Consider the following 17,723-nt stretch of genomic DNA (forward strand, 5'->3'; position numbering starts at 1 on the left):
GGAGAGAGGGCTCGGTGGCTCGTTCTCTAGTCGGAGAGGGCTCGGTGGCTCGTTCTCCAGACTAGGTCGGCAGCTCGTTCTCTGGACCGGAAGTGAGCGGGAGAGGGCTCGGTAGCTCGTTCTGGACTCAGGTCGGAGAGGGCTCGTGGCTCTTCTCCGGACCTGAAGTCGGAGAGGGCTCGAGAGCTCATTCTGGACTAGGTCGAGAGGGCTCGGTGAGCTCGTTCTCTAGACTAGGAAGGCGTTAGGGTTTAGGGCTGGAAACCAGAAAGTTGGATCGGTCCGCTGACCGATCCAGGATGATTGCGGATCGGTGCATCGGCCGATCGGATGGTTATCGATCGGTCTCGTGGCGATCGGTAACTCTGTGATAGCTCTCGTGGGTTATCGATCGGCCGGTGACCGATCGCATAAGCGACGGGATTCAGAAAACAATAGGGGATCGGTCTGTGGACCGATCCATCTATAGGCTGATCGGTCCACAGACCGATCAGGGATCGCAACCAACTCTCTGTGAGAGTTGGGATCGGTCTGGGGACCGATCAGCGTAGGGCCTGATCGGTCCCCTGACCGATCAGATCCTCCCTGGACCGATCAGGGTGGAGCCTGATCGGTCCAGGTCTAGCCGTTGAGTCACAACAGCTAGATTTCTGCTTCTTCTTTGTCTTCTTCGCAGGTTCAGGATATAAAGGGCATCTACATCAACAAAGCTGTAGATTACTCTTCTTGCTTCTGCAATCTGAGCTTTGTTGAGCTCTCCACTGTTGAAGCTTCGTGTGAGCTTCCATCGGCTAGACTCCAACTGATCAGTTGCTGCTGTGGTTGGCATCTGTAACGACCCACCTTCTACTACTAGACTGTAAGGCCGATCGCTACAGTTATGCTGAGCTACTGTGCGGAAAACTGATCTAATTTGAATTTTAGTCGCTAACTGATAACTATTCTTCGTTCTACATGTACTGGTGGATGTAATCTAAAGTATACCTAACATATACTACATCCCCTATGGTCAAGGAACTGAAATAACCCTTTTCTGGCTGTTATCATACCTCTCAATCGATCCACGGATCGATCGGAATGTAGGATCGATCCAGTGATCGATCCAGCACGCTACTGTGCTCGGGACGATTATCTGGATCGATCAGCTGATCGATCCAGGCAGGCTAATCGATCCAGTGATCGATCCCAGAACCTTCTGTTCGTGACAGAAATTACTGGATCGATCGGCTGATCGATCCAGAAGCCTACTGTTCGCGGAACAGATTGCCCAATCGATCAACCGATCGATTGAGGACCCCCGAATCGATCAGCTGATCGATTCGAGTTTCTGATTTCGCATCTAAGCTCTGATTTCAACACTGTTTCGTGCCTCAATCACATTATAAGTTCTAAAATGGCTAGGAAACACTCTAACAATGACAACTAGCATTCTAACATCATATATTTAACATTCTAAGCATAATCTAAAGCATGGTTCGTTAGCTCATGGCGTTTAACATGCTAAAACCAAGAGTAATAGAAATACTAGAGTTCATATGTTTAATTGAATTTGCTGGATCCCAAGGATCTTTATTCTAGTTCCTTCCACACACATCTTGATTTGCATTGCCCTCCAGCCTCCACTAGTCCACTTTTCTTTTACCTGTATCTGCAGTATAAGAAAAGTAGCATCTGTAAGCTAAAAAGCTTAGTAAGAAACCATCTACCTCACAAAAACATGCATACGATGCAGATATGGTTTTTAAAACATGTTATTTGAAATATACTGACTAGGCTAAACATGGCATGGCATGTGATCATACAAGCATAACAATCAAGAGCTGAACAGAAGCTATCATAATGTACCAACAAGGAAGAGCTGAACTAAAGCTGAAACCGAAACTAAGCTGATCTCACATAACTGATTGTGAATTTGCAAAGCTATACATATAATAAGTGAAAATACTAAACATGCTGCTGATGGGCCCGGCAACTGTACGTGCTATGCGCGCATCTCTAACTAGACCCAGGGTTGCAAGTCCCGAATTTAGTAGAGCTACTAGGTTATCTAAACCTAGGGACCAACTATGGGAGCCCAGCCCAATGGATATCTAATCCAGTACAGTGCCAACTGAAAAGTAAAATACTGAGTATAGCTAAACTGTTCTAAATTGCTGTTTCTAGGTTATCTGAACCTAGAGCTAGGTTGTCTGAACCTAGAGGCGACTGTGGGAGCCCACCCATTGGACCGTAGTCCCATATAAGCTAGAATAAACTGATTTACTAATTTAGATGCTTCTAATGCATTCAACTGTGCTAATAAAAATGCCTAAGGTACATTCTTTTCTAAGCTGGTTATTTAATCGAACACCTAGCGTGCTTTAACTCCCCTCTCTATTAGGGAGATTACCTTTAGGCACCCAACAGCATCTAAACCTACAACTGAAGGAGAAAAGACGTGTCTGGCCCATCTAAAGGTACTCACTAAATCCCTAAATCCGCGAGGAGGGTTAAATACACACTACGTGTCGAAAACATACGCATAAAACTAAACTAATGCACAGAACATCAAACAGTAGCTATTATACTGCAGGCGAGGGGTTTCTTACCTCCTGTTCGTAATTTCTTACGATTCTATTCGCTCGAATTCCGGGGGAGATGACCTTCTCGACGATCCGCTCACGTCTTTGCGTTCCTCTCGCGGAGAAGAACTTCTTTCGTGTTGGAGTCGTCGCCGGAAGGTGATCCGAGAGCCCTTGGGGCTTGGGCGCCGAGAGAGGAGGAAGAAGAGGAGTGGGCGGCGGTGAAGGTTTTTGGGAGAGGGATAGGTCACGGTGAAATTTGATGTTGCCGAACCAAGTTCTCAAAATAAACCAACCCCCAACTTAACCTTCCTATTTATACTAAGTAACTAATTCGGCCAACCCAATTATAAATATAATTGGTCCCCTTTCCTTTCAGCACGGCCCTGCTGGGTTCAACTGGTTCCCAACATTATCCCTAAGCCATAGGTCTCGGGTTCGATTCCCGCCTAAGCTATTTTGCGGTTCTAATTATTTTTGTTGCTTCCGCTACTCGGAAAATTCCAAAAAAATATCTAAAAATTCCAGAAAAATCATAGAACATTTATAATATAGTTTCGAGAATTTTCGGGCGTTACAGCATCCGTGAAGTTGCTGCTTCATCAACAGTCGACAAGAAGGCAAGCAAACTAGTGTTTTTACATTCATATTGTTCTTGGCTTCTTGCTGTATTTCTTGTACTCCGATCTTGCTGTTCCAAGAGAGATTGTGGCGAGGTTTCTCCACCCAGAAGGAGTTTTTATTAGCCAATTTTCCGGGGTCTCATCCACCGACGGATTGATAGGATTTGTCCACCTTACGGACACGCCGAGGAGTAGGAGTATCATCTCCGAATCTCGTTATATCGTCGCGTTTGAGGTTTGATATTCTCCCGTTTCGTTTCTATCTCTTTATTTCCGCTGCACTAACTCAAATTGTAGGAAGAAACGAGAATTTGGGGTCGGCTATTTACACCCCCCCTCTCTAGCCGCATCCGAAGGTCCTAACAAACTCCTATCTCTAGTTCGGTCGACAAATAACTAGGTTCGGTCGACCGATCCCCTGGTCGAGCCCGGTCCACCCGCTAGAAAACTGTCCTGCTACTTGGGGGTTCGGTTGACCGATCCAAACATTCGGTCGACCAATCCCGGTCAGTTCTACCCCTGCACAAAATGTTAGTCTCCTGCAAAATAGAGTTAGAACATAACAGATAATATATTAGAAAAATAAGTTTGACAGTCTTCGGACTATCCGGTTCTGATTTCATATTTCCAACCGGAAACCCTAGGTCAAACCGACACCTACTGTTCCCACTTCCGGGGAACGCGTCCTCACCTACTCCACTCAGGAGAAGTTACCTTTTGTCAGTTCGATCCTCCAGACCGACTGGTCTTTTGCTCAACATCTGATCCTTCCGGTCTTCATGCTGGACATTCGGTCCACGACCCATCCAAACTTCCACCTAGTTCATAACACCAGGATTTCAACCTAGGGTTACCACCCCGTAGGATTTTTGCCCGAACCTCCGACCCGCCAAGACTTTCCGCCTAGGGTTACCACCCCCTAGGACCTAGGGTTACCGCCCCCTAAGGTTTTTCACTTGCCTAACCGTAGCTAGGATTTTTGCCTAAGAAACCTTAGGACTTTCCTGCAAAGTTCATTCAATATATCAGATAACAAAACACCTTAACTTTGAACCCTTTGACATAATCAAAACATAGGTTCGATCGTCGGATGCTTCCTACACCAACAATCTCCCCCTTTTTTATTATGGCAACACGGTTCAAAGTTAAGTAAAAATATGACAGCAATATAAGGATTTTTAAGCATAAAAATATAAATGTAATGGAGTAAAAACAAACTTCCTTATGCTCTAAAAAATTTTCTTATATCCCCCCTTTCTTGACTTTGACTTTTCTCTCCCCCTTTGACATAAATCAAAATGAATAAGTAGAGAGAAAAAAAATAGAAGAATATTTTATTTAAAACTAAACTCTCCCTGAAGGGTAGCACTTAGCTAAATTTTTGACTTTGAAAATAATTGTTTTTGAGAAAACTTAATTAAGTACTTAGCTTAGCGGGGTTTTTCATAAAAGCGTAGTTAAGTACTTAAAAAACTTTAGCTTGAATAACATAACATTTTCAAAATCATTTTAACTTGATTTTTCAAAGATAACTTAGCCAAAACTTACAAACTTAAGTGTGTCAAGTACTTAGCTTTAAAATATGTAAATAAAATTTCATAAAAGCTTAATTAAGTATTTGTTTTAAAATGGATTGTCAAGTACTTAGCTTGAAAAATACTGAGCCTTTAAAAATATTTCCTTCTAAAAATATTTAGCAAAAAAATTTTTAAAAAAAGTATCAAGTACTTAGCTTTTGAAAAGATTTTTAAGAGTACATTAAAACTTAAAAACTTATTTTTCTAGACACAAAAATATTTGAACTTGATGAAATAAAAAAACTTTAACATAAAGACTTGACTCCCTTCACTCCCCCTTGATTAATGCCTTAGAAATTTTGAGGATCCTAAAGTCCAAGCATAAAAAATAATTGTTATTCTACATTTTCCTAATTTTCCATATCACCTATTTTAGGTTATCAAGCATGTTTAGCTTATGAGTGAGTGTGAGACGTAATTAATTGTAATTAAAATATTGTGATTTATAATATAATTTTGATTTTTAGATTTTAAAATATGAGTAAACATTTAATATTTTCAAGCTTCAAAAATACATTAAAAATTAATAATCTTCCATATTAAATGAATTAGATATAATTAATATTTTGAATATCTAAGAATAAATAATTTTAAAATTTGATTATGATTTGAGAATTATATTTTTTTTGTAAATAATGATATTAATTTTATTATGATTTTGGAAATATGTTTTTAAAATTAATTATTATTAAGATTTTAAATATAATTTGAAAATTAATTATTATTTTAAAATTAATTATGAAATTAATTATAATTTTGAAAATTAATTAAATATGATTTTGAAATTAATTATAATTTTTTAAAATTAATTAAGTATGATTTTGAAAATTAATTAAGTATGATTTTAAAATTAATTATAATTTTGAAAATTAATTAAGTATGATTTTGAAATTAATTATAATTTTAAAAATTAAGTATGATTTTGAAATTAATTATAATTTTGGAAATTAATTAAGTATAATTTTAAAATTAATTATAATTTTAATTATAGATCCATCTCGCTCATTCTAGGTTATCAATCAGGGAACCTTAATAATTTTGTGAGATGGTTAACTTTGATTTAAATTCCATCTAAGGGTTTATTTACATTTGAGTTAGACTTAGGTTTTAAAATAAGTTAATTAAATATTTATTTCGAAGATCGGCTTCTAGGCTATGGCGAGGCACTAGGCCTTCTTCGGTATGAGATCATCCACCACTTCTAGACAAAGCCTTTCAAAGAAATTGAATATTTAATTTCCTTATTTTAACTCCTAGGTCTAATTAGTCAAGTGTAAATCATGCCTAGGTCCTTAACTATCCTAGTCTAAGTATGTACAAAAAGTAGTAAGAACAAGTATCAAGTAATTCATTTTATGATAAAAATGATCTTTTTATTTGCTCCCCCTGGGTCATCACTTCAATAAGGTCTATAAAGGTAATGAATTTGATCCTTGGGGACCCAATAGTGTCCAAGTCCAACTTGATTAACCAATTTTGACTTGGGGGTCCATGCTTGGACTATTTTTCTATTATTTCTATTAACTAGGGATAAATATGATTTGTACTTTCTCTTAGTTTTAAATCCAAGTCTGGATTTGTTGTGAATGACTCGCTGTTTTCCAAGAATCGGATCAAGATTCTTGGAACCCAGGGTGAACCATTCTAACGTGTCCTTGAGTTCTTTAACTTGAGTTTTCAAATTAGAATTTTCTTCCTCAAGTTGTTGGACTTGAGTTGAACTTCCAATTTGAACTGACTCAGTCAAAGAACTTGAGTCAGTCGCTTCCTTAAGGGATGTTACCTTCTTTTAGAGTGACTTAACCCGAACGTTGGATTTAGTCAATTTCTTTAACAAATAAGGAACTAAGTTTTGTAAATCGTCTAATTGAGTCTCGACGAGTAGAGAACTTACAGTGGGGTTAAGTCCTTCGAAAATGGATACGGATCCATGGCTTTGCTCGGACTCGGTTTCTGATTTGCTCTCAGATTCTGAATCAAACTCGGTTTCAGCAACATATGCTTGCATTGGTAAAGCGAGGAAGCTTGTCGATTCTTCTTCATCGGACTCGAATTCATCTGATGACTCAGACCAAGTTGCCTTCAACACTTTCTTTCTTCGTTTCTTCTTATTTGGACAATCTGGCTTGTAGTGCCCCTTCTGGTTACAGTCGTAGGAGGTGACTCAAGGCTTGACTTTCGTGTTCGTTGGAGTCACCTTTTTCATTTTGCATATCTTTCGTACAAGCCTTATTAGTTCGGAGGTAATCGCATCGTCGTCTTCTGAGTCCGATTCGTCTTTGGACTTGGGTTTGGTTTTGTGCTTTGTTTTAGCTTCTCGGGTTCTGCTTGTACTTACAATTAAGGCAATACCCTTCTCGGCTGGACGTGCATTAGTCTGTTCACGCAATTCAAACTCGGAAAAAAGTTCATCTAGTTTAATTAAAGATAAATCCTTGGAAACTTTGTAAGCATCAACTATGGATGCCCACAAAGTGTTCCTTGGAAAAGCGTTAAGCGCGTACCTTACTATGTCATGATTTTCTATTTTCTGGCCGATTGTGTGAAGACCGTTCAGCAGGTCTTGGATGTGCGCATGAAGTTGGCTCACCGTCTCTCCTTCCTACATGTTTAAGTTATATAATTTATTAAACAATAAATCACGCTTGCTTACCTTCGTGTCGGGAGTGCCCCTCGTGCTGCTTGATTAGTTTTTCCCATAGCTATTTTGCGCTTGAGAATGACCCGACTCGGTTCAGTTCTTCTTTTGTCAATCCGCATTGTAACATACAGGTTGCTTTGGCATCGGCTTCAACTTTCTTCATTATGCTAGCATCCCAGCTGATGCATGAGACTAGTTCTCTAGTGTCGTCACGTGGTAACTCGAGACCGGTCTGGATAATGATCCACATCTCGCCTTGTGTCTTGAGGTGGTATTTCATCCGGTTCTTCCAATAGCCAAAGTCTTCGACAGAAAAGAGCGGTGGGCAGACTGTGTTGTATCCTTCTTGATGGGTCATTAATCAAAATAGATATCTCGCACACAGAAAAACAAAAAGAATGTTTCAAGACTTGGTCTTGGATTAGTAGTGTGGGAGTAAGAATAAAAAATAAATTACGATCTCGAGTGGTGTTGCACCGACTTCGAAAAGAGATTTCGATTACGAAAAACTAGATCAGAAGACGGCAAAAATATCGATTCTGATCGACTTCGAAAAACTTAAAAACACCACGAAAAACGTGCTTAACTGGTGGTTGCACCAAATCGAAGTGACTCCGCTCTGATACCAATTGTTGGATCGAGAAGCGCTAGAGGGGGATGAATAGCGCTCGTGGCTTTCACTCGCATTTCAGAAAACTCGCAGCGGAAATAAGATAAAGATAAACATAAAGAATAAAGACACTAAGTTTTTTACTTGGTTCAGAGCCTTGGGCGACTCCTACTCCAAGGCCCACGATCGTTGATCGCTTTCGGTCGATAATCACTATCAATTCGTAAATCTTTTACAACCTAAAATTACAAGTGCTAAATAAAGAATTACAATACCGACAACACAAAAGATGAGGAAAGTTAGTCATCAGTTGTCGAAGCAGCGGAGCGTCGGTTGAGCATTCGGAGCAGCGTACAAGTACACAGGATGTTATGTTCGAGTTGATCTCTGAAGCTGCTCCCCGAGGCTCCTTTTTATAGCCTCTGCAAGACTGATCTAGATCCTCAAAGCTCGGGATCAAGTTTGACCCGAAGCGGATCGGTCGACCGATCCCCACGTTCGGTCGACCGATCAGATGATCTCCTCCTCATCCGATCCGCCTGATCCGCTCGCTCCGCTTCGATCTGGTCAACTCCTATCTCTGGTTCGGTCGATCGATAACCAGGTTCTGTCGATCGATCCCTTGGTCGAGCCTGGTCCACTCAATGGAAAACTGTCCTGCTGCTTGGGGGTTCGGTCGACCAATCCAAACGTTCGGTCAACCGATCCCGGTCAGTTCTACCCCTACACAAAATGTTAGTCTCCTATAAAATAAAGTTAGAACATAATAGATAATATATTAGAAAACTAAGTTTGACAGTCTTCGGACTGTCCGATTTTAACTTCAGATTTCCAACCGAAAACCCTAGGTCGAACCGATGCCTACTGTTCCCACTTTCGAGGAGTGCGCCCTCACCTACTCCACTCAGGAGAAGTTATGTTTTGCCAGTTCGGTCCTCCAGATTGACTGAGCAGCATCCGATGCTTCTGGTCTTCATGTTGGATGTCCGGTCCACAACGCGTCCAGACTTCCACCTGGTTCGCGACACTAGGATTTCAACCAAGGGTTACCACCCCTAGGATTTTTGCCCGAAACTCCGACCCGCCAAGACTTTCCGCCTAGGGTTACCACCCCCTAGAACCTAGGGTTACCGCCCTTAGGGTTTTCCACTTGCCTAACCGCAGCTAGGACTTTTACCTAAGAAACCTTAGGACTTTCCTACAAAGCTCATTCAACATATCTGATAACAAAACACCTTAACTTTAAACCCTTTGACATAATCAAAATATAGGTTCGATCGTCGGATGTTTCCTGCACCAACAAAACCAAATACTAAAGTTCCAGAGTATTAGTAGCTTTTTAGAACAAGTATCAATAACAGTTAGATGAGACGTGCTACCACACATTTTACAATGGAACTCAAATTGATCATCATTTGAATCATAATTTTCATCAATGGGAGATCTTTCTCTTGCATACAAGGGTGTGAAAAATTCTCTCGAAGGGTTGCTTAACATGTTAGTGGTCATGATATCTAAGAAAAAAAATTAGGAAAACAAAAAAAATATAGAATTAAAGACAAGAAATAAAATGCATAATGAAAACAAGAAAGAAAATGTAGAAATAAAAGTAAACAAATAAATAAATAAAACTATTAACAAGTCTAGAGTAACTCATATGTTAATCAACTAATATTAATCGAAAATAGTCCCCGGTAATGGCTCTAAAAACTTGTTACGAAGCGACAAGTACACGGCTACATTGTCAGTAATAAATATCGATCCCATGGAGACTTTTGATTAAGCACTAGTTAACTTTGCACGATAAATTATCTATATAGTCAAAGGTTGGCTCACAAACACTAGAGAGAACGAGAAAGGAAAAGAGAGAGCAAGAGAGTAGAGAGTAAAGAGAAAGAAAATAAGCGTAGGTTAATGAAGGATGATAGATGCTAGGATTTCAATTTTACTATGATTCTATTTAATATCCCTATGCATTATTCATCTCCTTACCTCAATCCTTATGCACATGCAGGAAGTTAGATTCATTATCGGCTCTTCCCTGCAGTGGTCAAGCCGGAATGCTATCTTGATCCATATCCTATGCTACTAAATTGTAATGATTTCTATGAAGTCCGTAAACAGGTTACACCTATTACTAGCACCCCTCGGTCATAAATCATAAGAACACACTAGCAATTTATAACATTGAGATAGAAATAACAATTATGTCAAATTCTCTTCTTCCTTGTGGAGAATTCTCCTCCCTTTCAAGGTGATACCCTAGATGTTCGTTAACGGGTTACCCCTATCACTAAGGCCCCTCGGTCATATAATCTAAGCCCCCCCCCCATACGGGGTGAACAATCAATACATATCTACATATTTAGACCATTCAAACATTTCATCAAACACATAGAAGGCACAACATACATATAACATGACACAAACACTTCATTGAATAAGAAGGTGTTCAAATACATAATTCATACATCATATCATATTATAGTTACTTCCTACATCCTAGATTGAGAGAATCTACTCCATTACAAGGGATTATAGTCCAAAGACAAAGAAAGAAGCAAGCTATAACTCGATACATGGAGATAGAGAGAAGAGATGCTTATCTTTGAAACATAACATCCTTGGAAGTGCTACCTTGCTCTGGAGATGGACGGATCTTGAAGGAATGGAGGTGGATGAAGCCCTAGAGTTTCCCCCTAAGGGAAGAACCCTTTCCCAAGGAGAGAGAAGAAGTCCTCAATTCAAAGAAGAGTCAAAGAATGGGGTTCTTGACCCTTTTATACCTCCTCCAAACTACCTATTACAATCAAGATTACAGGGGGCCGATAAACCTAGTTTTTCACCAATTAAATCCAATTTTCTCATAATTCACCCTGAACCAAAGTTATAGCCCTTAAAATTGTCTGTAATCTGATATTTGGATTGATCCTTGGCAACAACCAAGACAAAATTTATGCTAGTTCAAAGTTTGGTCTATAGTCTGGGCAGAGGTCCCATTGAAGCCTCAGTTGGGAGACACGGTCGTGCCTTTTATCATGGATAGACTTTGCTATCTCTTTGTTGAACCTAAAAAAAAGTTGTATATCTTGAAGTTATCTATGTTTAGTATAAAGAACAACTCATAACTTCAAGCGAGTCCAAAGTTATGTCATTTTATGATTAATCTGTAATCTGCTCGGAATTCAACATGACTCTATTTTTACGTGACACGACTTCATCTTCTTAACCACATGGCCTTGTGGAATCCACATGGATGTGGTCTTCTCATTCTCTAGATAAAATACACATCCATGTGGGTTCACATAACCGTGGTCTTTCTCGGCTATAGAAGAATGGCACGGTTGTGCCTTTTGGCGCGCCCGTGTGCTGCCTAGCCACAGGAGATTGACACGGTCGTGTGGGTTCACACGGCTTGAGCATACTTTGCCTCTAGTGGGGGGCATGGTTGTGTGAAACCACACGGCCTACCTTGCTTTGCCTCCACGGGGGAGCTTGGTTGTGTGCTTTCACATGACCTGAGCTTGATTTCTTCTAGAGTTCTTGTGTGTGTTTTTGCTCTATTTCACTCCGAATAGCATCGTACCAATAAAAATAAGTGTAATTAGGTATTAGTTTATCTTGACTATATAATTACACTAGTACACTCAGAGTGTATTGAGTAGGACCATTTGAGGTCGTTCCTTTTATACTGACTTTATAAAGGAACAAAGACCACAGTTATTATGGAAGTGTGTGCTCTTAATCCTAATATAATAACAAGCACATATGTTTGATATTTATTTCTTTAATTTATCAATGGGTGAGATTTAGTTCGATGAATCAATAAACCCGATAAATTGGGAAATGGTATCACTCATAGTGTGTGTTGTTGATTATAGAAGGAAACTGTGTCCTAGTGATACTAGGTTGATAATGTCCTCAAGAGGAGCTCATAAAGATTGTCATGTTAAACCCTGCAGGTGGACTTAGTCCGACATGATAATAAGGTTGAGTGGTACTACTCTTGGACTTAGATATTAATTAAATGAGTTGTCAGTAACTCACTTAATTAGTGGACATTCGATATCTTAAACACGGAGACTAACACACTCATAATAAGGAGCCCAAAATGTAATTTGGGATTGGTGCGGTAGTTCAATGATAGTTCTCTAGTGGAATGAATTATCATTGATAAAATTAAGTTGTGTTCGAACACGGATGCTTAATTTTATCGGAGACCAAAACTAATTCTCCTCTCATCCCTATCGTAGCCTCTTATTTATAGTCTATACCCACATATACCCACCTTTATACCCACCTAAAGGGGCCAGCTAGCTTGGGAACCTAAGCAGTTTAAGGTGGTACTACAACCCAGCTAGTAGGTGACCATAATTAAATAAAAAGAAATTTAATTTTAGATTTTATTATTATGTGGAAGATATATTTTAAAGAGAATTAAAATTAAAATATCTCTCTTGTAAAAGTTTTACAAAGATTAAAGAAAGAGATTAGATCTCTTTCCTTATTTATAGATTGAGAGTTTTATTTTCTCTTTAAAATTATTCACATGTTAATAAAATTAAAATTATAGATATTCCTTTTATTAACCATGAAGAGATTTTTAAAGAGAAATTTTATTTTTAAAATTTACGAAACAAATAAGGAAAGTTTTAATTGTTGATTAAAAACTTGTCCGATTTGTTTCCTCTTGGTCGGCCATCATTGTTTAATTGGGAAATATTATTTTATTTTTCTCAATTAAATCATGTCGAAATTAAGGAAAATTTGTTGTAATTAAATTTCCTAATTTACCTAGGCAAGGAATATAAAAGAAGGGTGAGGGTGCCTTCACACACGACATCTATTATTCCTCTCCCTCTTTTGCTCCTTGGTGGCATCATCTCCTTCTCTTCCTCTTGTGGTGGCCGAACCTCTCCCTCTCCTTGGAGTTCTTGTGGTGGCCGGATACTACTTGGAGAAGAAGAAGAAGAAGAGAGAAAGCTAGCATCTCTTGGAGCTTGGTTAGTATTTTGTTTTCCTCCTTGGTGAAGTTTCCCTTTGTTGGCGAACCTTGCGAGGAGGAAGAAGGTGGTTGGTGGTTTCGTCTTGGAAGATCGTTGCCCACACGTGCCAGGGTTAGAAGAGGAATACGGTAGAAGATCAGAGGTTTTCTACAGGTATAACTAGTAATTTCTATTTCGCATCATGCTAGTTATTTATGGAAATAATATCAATACAAGAGGCTTACGTTCTAGTATTTCGAATATGGATTCGAAGTTGTGTTCTTTTGTTTCTTTCTTTTCCTTGTGATTTGATTGTTCTCTTTGGTTAACCTAAAGTTATTTTAGGAAATTAAATATTAGCTTTCATTAAAGGTTTTAGGGTGGTGGTTGCTCCCGTATTGTGCCTCGCCACGTCGATCTTGGGAACCTTTTATGGAAATTGATATTTAATGGAATTAATAACAAAGGTGGACTTGAATCAAGCGTTTCGCAGGAGATCCAAGTCGAAACCTAAAAGAACAAATAGATTAAGTTTTGGATCGAACGTGTTAAGTTCAGCAGAGATCCAAAATTTAATTTAAAGAACACGTGGTAGCTAGGAAAGGTTCACCTTTGTCTGAAATTTTTTGCATGGAACCTATAGGCTTTCAGTAGCAACCAAATACGTATGCGTAATTAAACTAATACGAATACGAGGCAAAACCCTAGCTCGATACCATTTGTTGGTTGCTACTAAACCTAACGGTTCCACTATACAAAAATTTGTACAAAGGATGAACCTTTTCCTAGCTACCATGTGTTCTTTAAATTAAACTCGGATCGCCTGCATGAACTTACACGTTGATCCTAAGTTTAATTTATTTGTTCTTTTAGGTTTAGACTTGGATCTCATGCGGAACTTAACACGTTGATCCAAATCACCTAGGTTATTAATTCCATTAAATATGGAACAACCACCACCGCCTAGACAAAGCCTTTTAAGGAAAGCTAATATTTAATTTCCTTAAATAACTTTAGGTCAACCAAAAAGAACAATCAAATCACAAGGAAAAGAAAAATAAAAGAACACAACATCGAAAACTAATTCGAAATACTAGAATCGCATGCCTCTTGTATTTGGTACTTTTACAAAGAAATAAAACTAGTATGATGCGGAAATTAAATACTAGTGTACCTTTTCTTTTGAAAGCAAAAAACCTCTAGGTCTTCTACCGTATTCCTCTTCGACAACAATCTTCCGAGATGAGAAACCACCAAAGTACCTTCTTCTCCTCCTTGCAAGGTTCGGCCACAACAAGAGCACCTCCAAGGATGAAGAGATTCAACCATCACCAATGCTTCAAGGGATGCTAGAAAAGAGACTTCTTTTCTCTCCTTCTCCTTCTTAGATCCAGTCACCAAAGCTATCTCCACCAAGAGAAGGTTTCGACCACACAAAGGAGAGGAGAGGAAAAGGAGGGGCCGACCACACCCAAGGAGAAAAGAGAGGAAAAATAGAATAGAGATCTTAGCTTTGAAGGCACCTCTATCCCCTCTTTTATAATCCTTGGTCTTGGCAAAAAAGGAAATTTTAATAAAAATTTCCTTAATTCCTTTTCCATGAAAAAGAAAATTTAATTAATTAAAATCAAATTCCTTTTCTCACATATCATGGTCGGCCACATTCAAATCTCCAAGCAAATAAAAATTTTAAACACAAATTAAAATTTCCTTATTTGCTTCCGAAAATTTATAAAAATTTCTCCAATAATATTTCCCTTCATGGTGGATTATAAAAAGGAAATTAAAATCTTTCTTTTAAACATGTGGATAAAAAGAAAGTTATCTCTAAAAAATTAAAATATCTTTTAATCTACAAATAAGGAAAGATATCAAATCTTTTCTTAATCTTTTGTAGAAACTTATAAAAGAGAATATTTAATTTTTTAAACTCTCTTTTAAATCATGAGCATGGTTAAAAAGAAAACTTTTCTTATAATATAAAACCTACATTTTAATCAACAAATAAGGAAAGATTTCAAATTTTAAACTCTCTTTTAAACATATGGATGATTTACAAATAAGGAAAGTTAAAACTATCCTTTTAATCTACAAATAAAGAAAGAGATTAATCTCTTCTCTTAATCTTTTGTAGAAAGCTATAAAAGGAAATTTTTAATTTTTTAAACTCTCTTTTAAAACCATGATATCCACATAAGAAATAATTTTAATAAAAAATCCTTTTTAATATTCTAGTGGTCGGCCACCTAAGCTTGGGATCCAAGCTTTGGCCGACCACCAACTTGGTTCATCCACTTGGCCTTGGCCGTCCCTAGCTTGGGCTCCAAGCTAGCTTGGTCGGCCCCATTGGATGGGTAAGAAGGTGGGTATGTGGTGGGTATAAATCTCTATATACAAGAGGCTACGATAGGGACCGAGAGGAGGAATTGGTTTTGGTCTCCCGATGAAATTAAGCTTCCCGTGTTCGCCCCGAACACACAACTTAATTTCATCAATAATAATTCATTCCACTAAAGAACTATTATTAACTACACCAATCCCAAATTACATTTTGGGCTCCTTCTTATTATGAGTGTGTTAGTCTACCTGTGTTTAAGATGTCGAATGCCCACTAATTAAATGAGTTACTGACAACTCACTTAATTAATATCTTAGTCCAAGAGTAGTACCACTCAACCTTATCGTCATGTCGGACTAAGTCCACCTGTAGGGTTTAACGTAACAATCCTTATGAGCTCCTCTTGGGGGCATTCTCAACCTAGATTACTAGGACACAGTTTCCTTCTATAATCAACAACACGCACTATAAGTGATATCATTTTCCAACTTATCGGACTTATTGATTTATCGAACTAAATCTCACCCATTGATAAATTAAAGAAATAAATATCAAATATATGTGCTTGTTATTATATTAGGATTAAGAGCACATATTTCCATAATAACTGAGGTCTTTATTCCTTTATAAAGTCAGTATAAAAGAAACGACCTCTAATGGTCCTACTCAATACACTCTAAGTGTACTAGTGTAATTATATAGTTAAGATAAACTAATACCTAATTACACTACAACCTCCCAATGGTTTGTTCCTTTCCATCTTGGTCGTGAGCTACTGTTTATAATTTATAAGGTACTGATAACATGATCCTCTGTGTGTGACACCACACACCATGTTATATACAATATAAATTAATTGAACAACTACATTTATCATAAATGCAGACATTTGACGAATGTGATTCTTATTTCTAGATAAATGTTTATACCAAAAGCTAGGCTTTTAGTATACATCCTAACATATAGATCAAGCTAATCAACCTCTATGTCGAAGTGCTCGTCCCGAATCCAAATCCTATAATAAATCATACAGTTTAGCTAAGTTTTATTGTAAAAAAAATAGCTAAACCTAAATCCTAATCTGATTAAGAAACTAGGTTTTTAATTCCATTTAATCCCTGCTAACTACATAAATTAGAAATCAGATCTAACCTGAAGCTTTGCTTAGATCCAATATTTTTACCTCAATTAATACCACTCAAAGGTCAACTAGGGTTAGTTTCCTTAACTGTAATTATTCCATTTAGACTTAGATCTATACTTAAGTTATCTTCTTGATTAAATTAGGTTTAACCCAGCATTGTAATTTCCTTAATTAACCCACATTTCCTTCATAGCTCGGATTAAAGCTTATCATGAAAACTCACCTCAGCAACCTTTTTCTTGATGTCCTCAGCCGAAGCAAGATTGCCACAGTAGATCCTAAAATCCCTAAATAAAAAAAATATCATCGCATCCGTATCAAAGCATTCAACCCAAAGACTCAATCCAAATACTCACCCAAATCTGAATGCTCGACTGTTGAGTCACTACCGAATGTGCCTGTTGTCGGAAAACGTCGGAAACCAGTGGTCGAAGCAAACTAGGGTTGCTGTCCTCCGACCTAAAACATCACAGAGTTGTGCAGCAATATCTGGCGCATTCCCGAGAATAGACCTGTTGTGAGAAGTGGTTCGACATAGTGGCTCGCGGCAATCGGGAGAGGAGATGTAGTGAAGTTCGGCAGAGGAGCTAGTGGTCGGCGCTAGGGTTTCTTGCAGTGGCAACCGAGAGTTAGGAGAAGAAGTCGCGCTTGACAGTAAGGGCTCATAGCAACTGGCGCGGCGACGATGGCTTCAGACTAGGGCACAGTAAAATAGGGCTCGAATGCTCGCTTTCCGGCGGCTCCTAGTGTTCGCGAAGAGAGGGAAGGAGGCTCGAGGAGAGGAAGAGGGGTGATCGGAGTTGGCGCTGGTAGTGAAGTCAGCGTCGGTAGAAGAGAGGAAGAGAGGAAGAGGGCAAGTGGCAATTGAGGAGATGGCTAGGGCTTCCTTTGGCCACTCCTTTTGTACCGGAGGAGAAGAGAGGAACCGACGTGGCGACGGTTTAGAGAAGAAGACGGCGTCGGGTTGGCTGGGAGAGGTAACGGCTCGGCGTTGTGGGAGAAAAGGGGAAGAGGAGAGAAAACGTCGATGGGAGAAGAAAGAAAAAGCAAAGAAATAAAATAAATAAATTTTTCCTCATTAAAATGGGGTAACCTAAACAAGCTTTCCCGGGGCCTAATATTTGATCCCCGAAACTTAAGTCATACGAGGTCCAAAAAATTCCTAGAAAATTCCTAAAAATTTTGAAAAATTCCCTTATGGTTATTCGTACTTTTTTGGTATTTTACAAATTAATCTTGAATTA

The 17,723-nt window shown here is 38.6% G+C and overlaps 1 long non-coding RNA gene across 1 annotated transcript; it reads right to left on the bottom strand.

Moving 5' to 3' along the window:
- Positions 1–1,429: 1,429 nt before the first annotated feature.
- Positions 1,430–17,506, bottom strand: LOC122027355. Its single transcript, XR_006124375.1, has 3 exons — positions 16,836–17,506; positions 16,703–16,766; positions 1,430–1,648 (listed from the first exon to the last, which is right to left on the bottom strand). It is a non-coding gene; the product is annotated as an uncharacterized LOC122027355 (long non-coding RNA).
- Between the last annotated feature and the right edge of the window lie 217 nt (positions 17,507–17,723).

Source organism: Zingiber officinale, chromosome 10A, assembly GCF_018446385.1.
Source record: "Zingiber officinale cultivar Zhangliang chromosome 10A, Zo_v1.1, whole genome shotgun sequence".
NCBI lineage: Eukaryota > Viridiplantae > Streptophyta > Magnoliopsida > Zingiberales > Zingiberaceae > Zingiber > Zingiber officinale.